Source organism: Atta colombica, unplaced genomic scaffold (assembly GCF_001594045.1).
Source record: "Atta colombica isolate Treedump-2 unplaced genomic scaffold, Acol1.0 scaffold281, whole genome shotgun sequence".
Taxonomy (NCBI): Eukaryota; Metazoa; Arthropoda; class Insecta; order Hymenoptera; family Formicidae; genus Atta; species Atta colombica.
In genome coordinates this window covers 849643-863439 of record NW_017259383.1, presented here as the reverse complement: position 1 = coordinate 863439, position 13797 = coordinate 849643, and the positions used below count along the sequence as shown (strand labels likewise).

The following is a 13797-nucleotide window of genomic DNA, read 5'->3' as shown; positions in this document are numbered from 1 at the left end:
ATCTTTTCAAAAATGTTAAATAGTTTAATTGTCTTTGTATTATATTAGATGTACAACTTTGCTTCCGCCGTTTTCCTATAGATGGCTTTAGCGGTAAGTGGTGGTCGAAATAAATAGATCATAGACGTCATACAATAAACTTGGGCATCTGTCAACATAACCCCATAGAAACATTAGTCGATTTGTGTCTGCATCATAAAGTTATTCTCGATTGAAAATGTCAGTTTACGAGCCAAATTCTCGTCATTTGCGGGAGGTTTTAATTTTTTGCTTCAATATGAAGAAATCTGCGGCTGACGTTCATCGAATGCTCTCAAATACTTATGGTGAGGCCGCTATTAGTGAAAGAACGTGTCGTGAGTGGTTTCAACGCTTCAAGAACGGTGATTTTGACGTCCAAGGTCATGCTCTGTATTTGGTGGGACCAGATCAGCGTAGTGTATTATGAACTGTTAAAACCGACTGAAACAATCACAGGCGATCGGTATCGAACGCAATTGATGCGTTTGAGCCGAGCATTGAAAGACAAACGGCCGCAATACAACGAGAGACACGATAAAGTGATTTTGCAGCATGACAATGCTCGACCCCATGTTGCGAAAGTGGTCAAGATATACTTGGAAACGTTGAAATGGGAAATCCTACTCCACCCGTCGTATTCTCCAGACGTTGCTCCCTCTGACTATCACTTGTTTCGATCAATGGCACACGGCCTGGCTGACCAGCACTTCCAGTCTTATGAAGAAGTAAAAAATTGGATCGATTCGTAGATAGCCTCAAAAGATGACTAGTTTTTTCGACGCGGGATTCGTACGCTACCCGAAAGATGGGAGAAAGTAGTTGGCCAGCGATGGACAACTTTGAATCATAAATGTATAACCAGTTTTTTACAATAAAGCCTCGAATTTCGGAAAAAAAACGGCAGAAGCAAAGTTGTATACCTAATATTTGTACACAAATTTTCATTTTTTTAATTAAAATATATTTAGTATTCATTCTTTTTTATACGAGTTATGTCATTTTAATTCTTTGAAATTAATTAATGCCTTTTAATACAAATTAAATAAATTTAATACAAATAAAAATTTTACGTATCCAATAACTGTATTACAAATTTTGACATCAGTTTCAAGGAATAATTTGATAGTCATTAATTTTCCATTCGGCAAGATATTAATTCTATTACACAAAATTCTTGCCGTTTATGACATAATCAGAGCAATTGTAGTGTAATGATGATATTTTACTCGATATTCTCGTTTTAGATATCTGCAGTTAATGTTTCGCGAGCTATAGAGAACGCGGGAAAATGTTTGGAGATGTTCACACGTCGCCGGAGATGCGAGTCGCTTACAAGCTTGACAAGTGCTCGCCAAGTTTCTCAAAGCGTCTTCGACTAAAACGGGTTTGAATTGTTCCGAGAGTGCGATTAAACTCAATTTGTCATGTACTCGTGCGAAACTGAAAACGCGTTTCGATCTTAGTAGTAGTAGATTTCAGTAGTAGATTCAAACTGTCGAAGCACATTAAAGCAAATTGTAGGAAGTCAATGAATCGTTTCATTCATGATGTATTATTTTATCTTTATTATTCATCAAATTAAAGAATGATAAAATACGGTAAATGGTGACTTGGGACAGCTTATATTTTTGTTAAATTTAATCATAGAATTCATCCATGAATTTCTTAAAACTTAAACTTCCTTTAGAGACTCATGGATGGATACCACGATTAAATTTAACAAAAATACATGCTGTCCCAAGTCACCTACATTTGAAGTAATACATCATACATATCAAGCATATGATCAGAAAGAACAGTTTTGCTGAAATAATATAATTTAAAAATTTAGCTAATTCTGAAAATAATTTTGTTCAAAATCATTAAAATAATTATATAAAACATACATTCGAACTGGTTGTTAAATCGAGAAAATTTTATTGAAATATAATCTGAAAAATTTAGTTATATATGGAAAATAATTTTGTTTGGATTACCAAAATAATTATGTAGGACATTCAAGATGATTATAGAATATTACAACTTTTTGTAATATTATTCTCAACGCTTTAAATATTCTACATAATTATTTTAATAATCCAACAGAATTATTTTTACATTTATATCCAGCTTTTAGATACTTCAATTTTTAGATATTTATAAAGCCGTCTTTTCCCTGTAATAACTTTTCAATAGAGCATTTTTAATTTTGAATTAGAATATTTTAAGGGTAGTGATTAGAGAGAGATAATAAGCAATTTCTATAATTTTATTTTTTTCATTGTATTTTTAATAATTGTATTTTTAAGAGGCCCAATTTTCCATTTTTTTTCTTTAACTTATATTTTTCATAGAAAGATATAATTTTTATATTGTCATTAAGTAAAATGAGGTTAAATCTAAATCATAAATTAATCAGAAAATCGGACTTATATCATAAGACTATATCATAAGTTTTAAAAATTTGATTATTATAATTCTAGTATAAATTGCAATAGTATCTATAAATTTTATTTTTTTTCAAAATTGTGATATTTTTTTTTATATAAGCAAATGAATTACAAATATGATTTGTTTTTTTTTCCAAAAATATATTAGTTTCTTTAGAATCGATTTCTTTTCATATTAGACTTTAGAATCGATTTCTTTCTTATCTCATGAAAATTAATCATTTATTTATACCACTTTTTTATTAATGCAACGACATATTCAGACAAACTGAAAATTTTGAATGCAAAAATTGCGCCAAGTAATACGAATAGATCTAGAGGCGTCTGTAGGTTTCTATTGGTTTCATGTTCTACGGGGTTCACATATCTATCATCAAAACTTTCAGCAGAATCAGCGCAAAGTTCATGGCAAAGCTACCTTGTAGCTACGAAAAGTTAGGTTCTAATTACGTGGCAGAAATTGAAGGAAATATTTCGCGTTTTGCGTTGTTGCGAATCACTTTGACGATATTGAAAACGTGGTATATCATAGAAGATAATTATTAAATGATATCGAATATTAATTTATACATAAATGTCTTTAAAAGAAAGTTGGAATATCGGGAACATTTTCGATAAAATCATTATGGAAGGAGACGCTGAAATATTATTTATTAAACTCGCTAATTATCATGATTCTTCCAGTTCGTTGTAGGAACAAGACCCCCTTTAACATTACGAATAAACGTATTTTGCGTTGTTTCATGACAATAACATTCTTCCAAATTTCGCGAAGTGAGGCAACGTGACAATTCCTGGAACCCAGGCGAAGTTGTAAACAATACCAAAAAAATAACGGCGCGTTCTTGGGAATACGTCTCACTTAATGAAACTCTCGTAGAATTATTTTATTCTTGCTATTTATCAAATTTATTAATTAAAGGAAAGCGAGAATATTTCGTGTTTTGCATTCTTGCGAATCACTTCGACGACGATATTGAGAAAGCGAATATTATAGAAGGTAATTGTTAGTTGAGAGCATATTAATTTATGTATAAACACTTTCGAAAGAAAGCTAGAATATCGAGAATGTCTTCAGTAAACTCGCGGAAAGAGACGCTGAAATATTACTTATTGAACTCACTAATTATCATGGACAATTCTTCCGTCGTTTGTCGTTACTAACGAAGTTCTTTTAGCATTACGATTAAACGTATTTTACATTGTTTCAAACGACAATAACGCTCTGCCGAATTTCACGAAATAAGGCAACGCGAGAATTCTCGGAATCAAGGTGAAGTTGTAAACAACAATAAAAGTAATGGTGCACTCGATAGTAGGGTGCGTTCCATTTAACGCTCGTAACTCTCGTAGAATCATTTTATCTTTGCTGTTCATCAAATGTTAAACAAGAGGTTTGTTCGCGTTGCTTGAAATCTCTAAAAATTTTTTACTACATTTGGGCGTTGAAGAGAATTAAGGAAATGGAATGTGTGCTGAATTCAAAAATGCAAGCAACGCGAATAAACCAGCAAAGGACAAATAATTAATTCTCACGAGCGTTGTGCGACCGACAAGCGAAATATCCAGAGTGAGTCGAGTGTTGCTGGCGATGCGTTTAGGAAGATGGATCGAGATTGAAAACTGTGGAAAAGTTTTACGCCGCTCGAGTAAGACGAACAATAACGGTCGCGTCGACTGGTCGTGCGACGTAGTGCTTACGTCATCATTACTCTGCGTTTCTGGAACAAGCGTGTGACGTAGTCGTAGGCGTAGACCTGCGACTCACAATCAGTCGCGCTATGACCTTCTCGCGTTAAACACGTGATTTTTCCGATCGAGATTGATGTCGCGTGTGTCCGAAGTGTCGTGTCGAATCGCGAACGACGCCATGTAGCATTCGTTCGTCGTGTTCCTGTGTGTGAAAATGTGGAAATAATTACTGCCAGTTGGAATTCGCAATAAGTTGGAGATAGTCGTTTCACCGATAATTCGAGCCATTTTACATGAATATAGAATAGATGTGTTTCTGTAGTATACAGGAAAATAAAAAACGCACATAATTTCGTTCTTATCTACGTTATAGCGCGTTCGGATTTTCGATTGAGATCGACCGAGTTCAGAGCCATTTTGTGATCCTCCTCCGCGCGGCGTGAAGTTGCCCCGCGTCGATCAACTTCAGATTCTTTCGATGGCGTCATACGATCCGATAGACGCTGGCCGGCAGTTCGCGTGTCGTTTTATTCGCTCATTCAAAGTTTCAAAATGCCGTGTATAAACGAATGAGTATCGGGAGTGCCGTACAAAATGCCGAACGTTCGTCTTGCCATGTTGATCAATAGTGCGAAATGATAATTATTCGGTTTTTACTCGGCTTTCGCGAGTGAATATCAATGTGAGTGAATGAACAATAAAGGAGCAGTCGATGGCAAGATAACAGTGATGGATATCAGGTAAATTTTTTTGTTATTTACGCAATTAATTACTCGTTCATTTGCTCATTATTATTTGACGTTCACATCGTGAAATTCATATTTATTATCATATTTATTATATATCATATTTATTATTGGCTTAAACTAAATAATAAATAATTAAATAAAATATACATATATATGTTTTGATGTAGATTATTTCTTTATTCTATTAAAGTTTTTGTTCATTCGCCAATATTATTTCAAATTGTGACATCAGAATTAAAAACATTCGAAAAGAGACAGAGAGAGTTTCACAAATTATATTTAAATAATATTTTAATAAAACATTGTTTATAAATAAATCGCTATTTATAATAAAATAGCTTATAAAATATATTAAAAATTATCTTATTTCGGGAAGAAATAATATTTATTTTTGTATTAATTTGACAGTTTATTATAGCTGTGATCATAGCTTATTTTATTTCTGATTCTGCATAATTCATTTTCAGATATATTTATTAATTCATTTCCAAATGTATTTATTTATTAATTAACGAAAGGAGTATTTTCGATATATTTTATAAATCGATTTTATCGATTATAAATATTGTTTTATTGAAACACATGTTGCTGTATTAATACATTGAGAGAAATGAAATTAAATTTGGTCTTTGTGACTATAATTGCATATTAAAATTGCATATTAAAATAATTATAGTTGGTGAGTTTCATTTTTATGATTATCATTGTAATAATGTTAGTAATAATAATTATATACGATTTTCTCAAACATGAAAAAATTATACTATAAATTATAAATTTCAAATATTAATATGTCATAATATAAATATTAACATAATAGTATAAAATAAAAAATTAAATATGACAATTTAAATACTTATTGATATAATAATAAAAGATCAAGATGTATATAGCAAATAAAATGAATATTTTTATTCAATAAATCAGTGCTGAATGTTGCAAGTAAATTTCAGCACTATGCAATTGCAATTGTAAAGAATACAACTATTTTGCTAAATTTATTATTTACGTATTAATATTAATGTATTAATATTAATAATTAAAAAATATGTTAGGATAAAATTAAAGATTTTCATTTTGTGTGATTATTATTAATAGCATTGACTATATATTTAAAAGGTTAAAGCAACTATAAAAATATCGTTGTCTCAAAAAAAGACTTTAAATTTTCGTTAAATTATGGTAATTGCAAGCTTTTTTTCTCTTAATGTATTATAAGTATTTTTACAAAAATTTTTATTATTGTATATTTTTTCTTCTTACATCACAATCTAAGACAACAGTAATAAGTAAACAGCCTTATTTGATTGCAACTCTTATAAATAAATTTTAAATAAATAATAAATCCTTGAACTCTATTAAATAAATCATAAAATAAAAATTCGAATCACGAAAATAATTAGGTATAATTATGACGAAAGAAATTTTCTAAATATTCTCGACAGCTAACGACCGCGACTTTAAGCGACCGCGTGTATATTCGCGTCGTAACTTTATGACACTGTAATAAATTTCGTCAAAGTTTTCTCTCAATGAGAGGCACCTGTCTCTTCAGACAGCAACGAAAGTCGCGATGAAGTCGTAACGAAACCTGCGGGAAACTCTGAGTTTCGACCGGCAGGTTCGAGCGGCCAAACGAACATTTGCAGCTACTTTCCGCGCGAAAACACTCGCCGTGCAGTATGTATCCTTCATGTGGTGAATCCTACGCGAGGATGAGTCTCGAGGACTCTTCTTCTACCGGGTGCGCATGAAACACGTAATGCCGCAAATGTGTACCGCTTGGCACGGCAGCGTCGTGTGTATGCGACGCCGAACACGGGAAACCACTCAGGCCAGCCCGTTTGGGGTACGTTTGTAGAGACGACCTACTCGTATCTCCTCTCTTCCTCTCTTGCCGCTCCTCCCCCCCTTTTTTCTCTCTTCCTGTCTTCCGGATATGCTTGGATTCGTGTGTGCAGCGTGACGACGGAGGATTGAAATAAAAGAGAACTTCTCTTCCTCGAATTTACGCCGTCGAGTATCTTGGAGTTTACCTCGTTTTGTCCCTTTAACTTCGGCGTAACCGACATCAGGGAACATCTTCGTAGACTCTTTCCCTGCTTTCCCAGCGTATGAAATCGGACTATATGTTGTGCGTGAAATATATCATTATCAGACACGAAAGTTTCCTTGAGATGATATCATTCTTCCTTGCCAATAATATGCTGTAATTTTTATTCGCGAATAAATCTCAATGATTATGTCTCTATATAAAGAAAAAAATATAATATAAATTACATATTACATATATTAGACTAACAACTACAAAAAAAATATATTACATAATATGTAGTTCATTTCAATTAATTAAATCATTTGTTTTTGTATTATGTACTCATTTCATTTCATCATAAAGCGATATACTTTAGAACTTGTAAAAAAATATTTTTCTATCCTTAAAAACATTTTATAATCCAGTTAAATGTAACTTTTAAAGGCCCTAGGAGGTCTCGGGAAAATTCCAACTGGATGTTGTTCTGAGTAAATAGACATATAATTTGAAGGAAATAACGACTTACTTGAATACTTGAAATCTTGCTAAAATTGAACTCGAAATTTGCTCATTTTTTCACATTAATCGGGTTGTATTTCTTAAGGCGTATATTATAGGATTAAATAAATTCGTGTTCAGCGACCAAAAAAACATAACCAGTACCACATTTAAAATTCGGATTAAGCAATTTTTGTATCAAATCAAACATGCATTATATTAAGGAAAATCAAAACTTTGATTTAAAAATTGTTCACTAGCAACCTCTAAATATTAATATTTTTTAATAAAAATTTAGGGGTGGTTCTTTTAGCATGAAATGGAAGCTTTTGAGCTGAGAGGCCGATTAAAAAAAAAATTTTTTTTCTGGTCAGTTTATGTATGTATACAGTACCTATATGTATACAGGATATTCCAAAATAATGCCAAATATTTTATGAGCAGGTAGAGCGGACTAAACTAAAAAAGAGTTCTTAGAGTTCTATAAGAAGAAAATAAACAATATTTGTCTCTTGCAATTTTTCTGTAAAGTTGATAGTATTTGAATAAAAAATTATTGAAGACCAATTTTCGGCATTTTTAATAATTAATATCTTGTTAATTATTACGAAAATTGCAAAATGATAGAGGACTTTTGATTCAGTTTAGTCTCTCTATCTGCCTATGAAATATTTGGTGATATTTTAAGACACCCTGTATAAATATATTTATTTTCTACATTTTATAGTAAAACAGGAGCATGACGATATTAAAATTATTATTATTGAAAATTGATAATTGAATACATATTTTTATCAATTTTATTAATTAAATTACATATTAAATTACATATAAAAAATATAAATATTTTAAATAGTTTTATATTTATAGACATAAAAACTTATTTCTGTGTAAACAATATATTTTCACGATTCTATTTGTAGAAAATTGTGGTTGTATGGTCTCTTAGAATCCCTATCTTTTATTAATTTATAAGTTTACAATATATACTGTTAAAAATATCATGAAATTTAGTATATTTGAAAATTACACAATTTAATTTCATGACATTATAATTACATTACATTAAATTTAATGTATTTGTAACTAAAAAGTATGTTTGTGTACATATATAAAATTTAATGTACTTTTCATACAATTTTATGTGGGTTTACATACAATTTAATGGACACGTTTATTACATTTAAGATCATTGTAACTTAGTTTAAACTATTCATTACCTTTTGATTACGTTATAACCACAAACTTCCGTTACATGTTACTTAAATTCATTACGAAATTTCTAACAATGTATATAGTCTGTGCGCTACTTGGTTCCAATTCATTTTAAGTTTTAAAATTGAGCTTAAAGTTTTCTGGAATTTTAAATAAAGATTTTTGAAAAAATCCGGGAGAGAGAATTCTCAGCGTACTTTTTTTATCAAATTTCAATAAATACTCGACCATCGTCAAATATACTGTTATATTATTATTACTATATTATTACTATATTATTGAAAGTAGTTGACAGAAAGTGACACGTTTGCCTCGAAGTTGATCTTTTTAAAAATAACATTAATCCTACAATATTTTGCACTAATATACCGAGATAACAGGTATTTAATACAGAAGCTGCAATTAGCGAGTGATTTATCTTGTCGAGGAGATGAACGTCGTGATAGTCCGGCTAATTGTCGAGATTTGAAACTCCACGTAACTCAAAGTTTCTGCTAACGTAGTTTCCGCGCGAGTTAAAGGTGTTCTTTTCGTTTTCTGTTCCAGGTATCTTTCGTCTAATGCAGTGGCCTCTCCCGCCCGGCGAACTTTATGAAAACTCCGGTAAGTGTAGCGCGGATTCGCAATTTGCCCTCGTTATAGAATGATACATACCAACAGTTTCGCGCAGACTAATGGCGAAGTGCTTCCTTCGTTTTCGCGCGTCCCCGGAAACTATCGGAAAACTGTTTTGTTTCCATGGAAAATGGAGCCCCGTCGCGATGCATCATGCGCGTTATGCAGGAGACATAGACGAAAGTGGTTTATACAATCCGTGCCGAACTCCGTTATAGGTGACTTTCTTAGGAACGCATTTTTCTCGACTTCCAGTCGATTTTATGCGATCCTCTTTTCATGCGGAAGAAAAATCCTTTTAACTTGAAAAACTTTATAACAGTGATTCCGTACTTTAAGTCGTATAATTTAAAACGCATGATTTAATGTTTGGTAATATAGTAATACTTTGGCAACGATAAATCAGTGAATACGTTACCGTAATAATATAGTTAATGTGATTCATAATCGCTCGAGTATCACTAACACGGAGTTTAAGAGCTCCGGAATAGCTTCTTAGATTAGATTCCTAGGCATGTCGCCAAATTCGCATTCTTGCGCGGCCATTAAACGAAGCTCGGCTGTATAAGGCGCTTCTGATAAAGCCTCGCCACCCGCTTCCCCACTTCCGTCTGCCAAAGGAGCCTTTGGTAATTAAGTCGGGCCCACAGCGACGTCGCTACCATTGTACTGAGCAAATGGGCTGTTTAACCCGGATACATGACTCCATCCCCTGGTTATTGTGCCTGTACCGGCACAATCGATCACCGACCCACATCTCTCGGTCCCTCGATCCTTCTTCTTGATCCTTCTCCTTCATAGGTTTCCCTTTTGCACCAACCAGTAGATCAACTGCTATCTCGTTTTTCGAGATTGCTGTATTTTAATAGACATACAAGGTAAATGTATAAGTTAATGGGCAGTTAACCTCTTCAGATTTGATTTTACAGGAACCATTAGTTAAAAAAATTGTTTTAATTCAATTTATGCGCACTTTAATAAGTAATTTATAAACAATTATTCTTTTTTAAATTTTGACTCTTTTTCCAACGTATATATTATTATGTATATCAGATCTGAGTCTTATAGTGTCGATAAAATCAAATAATTTCAATAGATAATGTCTTCAAATTTGATGTTATATGTCGTAGGCAAAAGGCATATTTCAGGAAAATAGCTTTTGATTCGACAAGTGCTACCTGCCTGATCAAATGACTTTTGCCCGCTTCAAATTTTCTTAGATAAATTATTTTCCTAGATAAATAGCATTTGCCTAAACGCTTTGTAGGAAAATGGGGTTATTTAGATGACGTCCCTCATCTTATAAATTTCAATAAAATTATGCTCATTCGACACGATTTTACATCGAAACGAAAGAATCTGCAGTAAAATGTGCCTAATCCCACAAATCGAGATATTAAACATTAAAATTGACGATTATTAACTAATTAAGTTAGGAAATCTATCATCTCCCTGTTTTAGAAGCGTTGACTTCTATAATTGTACTGTTACACTGGATTTCGACTTTTCATATGAAACAAGTTTTACCTTATCTCTTCCTTGCCAAGGGATATGCGATTTTCCACGCAAAGTAATATCTACCTGTATAAAAATCTGCGTCTTTAGCACGGGGGACGTGAGTGGAGGTCAGAATCCATATGCAACAGTACAATTATAGAAGTCATGCGTGTTCTAATTACTCCATTTTCTTAAAAAGCATTCAGGCAAATACTATTTGCCTAGGAAAATAATATATAACTAGGAAAATAGCATTGAAAATTGGCGAAAGTCATTTGACCAGGTAGATAGCATTTGGCTAGTCAAAAGATATTTTCCTGAAATAACCAATTGCCTATATACATTACAATTAACGTAGGGATGGACATGACTCAACTATTGACAAAAATGACAAAAATTTTAAATATTAAGTAATGAAATATGTATCTATGTTTTTAGATAAATTCATAATTTATAAAACAATTTAATAAAATGAATTTATTTAGTCATTATACACTGATAAAAAAATTTACCAAATCTTTAATGCATATTTTTTTAAATACTACTAACATAAGTAAATATTTATTTACAGTTAATAAATATTTACTCGATGAAAAAATGAATTAAATCAATTTAAATCAAATTAATAATTTTTGTATCAAATAAATATATATGTTTACATTTAGTAAACATTTATTTAGAACTATTCAAATAAATAGTAAATATTAATATTTAAACTTTACTAAGGCCTCGGTAATCTAAATGCTTAGGACGCTCGCCCGGAAAGCAAGAGATCCGGATTCGACTCTCGACCGAGATAATACCATAATTTTTCGCAATAAGAATTAATTATTTACAAATGTTAATATGTCACTCAGCATTATTAAGATCGTTCGAAGATACGAAAAAGCATAAAATTATTAAATTGCTAGTCAATTAACTCATGATATTACTGCGGTAGTTTAGTAGAGTTAGCGTTTCAAAACCAAAAAATCATTGCGGCGCGTTTCAAAGGACTGCATATGTAGTATATAAATTCATACAAAATCATACACTTAAGATCCAGCTAGACTGTTTACAGCATTGATTTCTATAGTTTGTGTTATACGTTTGTGTTATATGTCACACATATACGATTCTATAATATATTATATTGTTAATATTTAAATTTGTTGTCATTTTGTCTAATAATTCATCATATTCATTAATTGATACATTTACCTTAAAAAGTCACGCCGCGATATACATTTTGATAGATTTTGTGAAAGCACTGCGGTACGCTCGTTCGAATCGATTTATTTTCATCTTTAGAAATGCCTGTCGAAGGGAACGTCAAAACAATATCTTTACATAATTCACGAAAAGATATTTTTCTTTACGAATATTTTCTTCGAAGCATATTCTATTCTCCGATCAAATAAAATTCGAAACGAAACTTGTTCAGAACCCCCAGTTTCAATTGTCGTCTAATCGTGTGAAAAGCACAGACATGAGCTTCGCAATATAACACAGTTGAACAGATAAAGGTCGTCGATCTACAAATACGAGCAAACGCCCGAAATTCGATCTGCCGTATACAATAACGTCGATCGACGTACATCTTCCCTTCTTTCAAATATGCGACGGAAGGCAAACGGCCGCGCGGAAACGGAACGAAAATATTGTTTCACGAAGAGACATCTCGGCGACGTTACGCGTCCCACGGAACATATCCGACTCCAGAGTGGAAAATACAGCCGAAACGAATTCGCGAAAATCCTCTCCGGGGAATGGATGTCGGCAGACAAGCGTCCGCCTTCTCTCGGAGTTTTCTGCAAGCGGAGTCTTTGACACTGGAGACACTTTAAAAACGTGCTAGGACTACTTGAGATCGAGTATGCATTCCCGCGGTAATACCTCGCTTGAACGGAAATTCCTTCGTTTTTATTAATGCGGAATTATTTCTCCAGTCGAGAGAGAGTTCACTCCTCTTCGTAAAACCTCGTCGAAAATCACTGCATTCGAGTTGCAGTGATCGAACAAGGTTCTTATTTCGTATATGATTCTCATTATTTCTAGATCTCCAAGTACACTTTAAGAAATATCTATATAATTCTCATTGTGTTAACCTTAGCTATACACACTGAATTTCAGAAATCCCAGTGCAATTTGTTAAATCGAGATTTTTTTCATGTTTTTGAACTTTTCTTTTTCTTTAAACTTATATATATATATTTCGAAACTCCTTAATTCAATCGACTTTTATACATTATGGATTTGTTCCTTAATCGATTCTTCGTCGATTGAAAAAAAATTAATTGAAATATGTCCATTTTTATGGAAGTTAAGATAACAATGAATACGAATGAAGTCCCAGGGATCCGAGTATGTTTATCAACAGTAGAAAAAAGTGTGTATAGTTAGGATTAATATCAATATCAATATGATGTAGATAGATTTAATACCATAGGTTTTAAATCTATATCATGGTATTGATATAAACATTAGTAGATTTAACATCATGGGTTTGAAATCCATATCATGTTGGTGTTAATCAATATGATGAAAATTATATACAACATGGGTGTTTAATCCATACCAGAGAGTGGATTTAATAAAATTAAATCCACTCTGATATTTTTTAGAATATAAATCTGTTATCCAAACACTTGTTCAAAAAATATTTAAATTATATTATAATACATTATACATATATATTATTCCTGGACTTCAAGAGTGACATAACTCAAGTAATTAAATTTTCTCAAGTAATTAAATTTAGAAAAAAGAAAAATTATTTTTAGATTAGGCAGAAAATTATTGATTAATTAATTAATCAATAGATTAATCGGCAAAAAAATCTATCCTTAATCTAATTAAGTGTCTTTTGCCATTTTTGTTTACAATCCTTAAAAATCATTCTTTTTTCGTTGATGATTTTGACAATTTTTTTTAGTTAAATTATTTAAATTTACTTTTAATAATTTGATAAGATTTATTTAACTCATTCATGGTAATAACTCGAAAAATCATATTTTTTTGTGTTATTTTTGAAAGAAGGAGCAATACTAAATTATAAAAATTTTAT

At 31.7% G+C, this 13797-nt stretch overlaps 1 protein-coding gene across 1 annotated transcript in view; it reads left to right on the top strand.

The window, feature by feature from the left end:
* Window positions 1–4735: 4735 nt before the first annotated feature.
* Window positions 4736–13797, top strand: part of LOC108689927 (protein Fe65 homolog) — a 161859-nt gene continuing 152797 nt past the window's right edge. The window contains exons 1-2 of the mRNA XM_018196908.1: window positions 4736–4882; window positions 9186–9242. The gene's annotated coding sequence lies outside the window, so the exon portion shown is untranslated. The remainder of the gene's footprint in view (window positions 4883–9185; window positions 9243–13797) is intronic.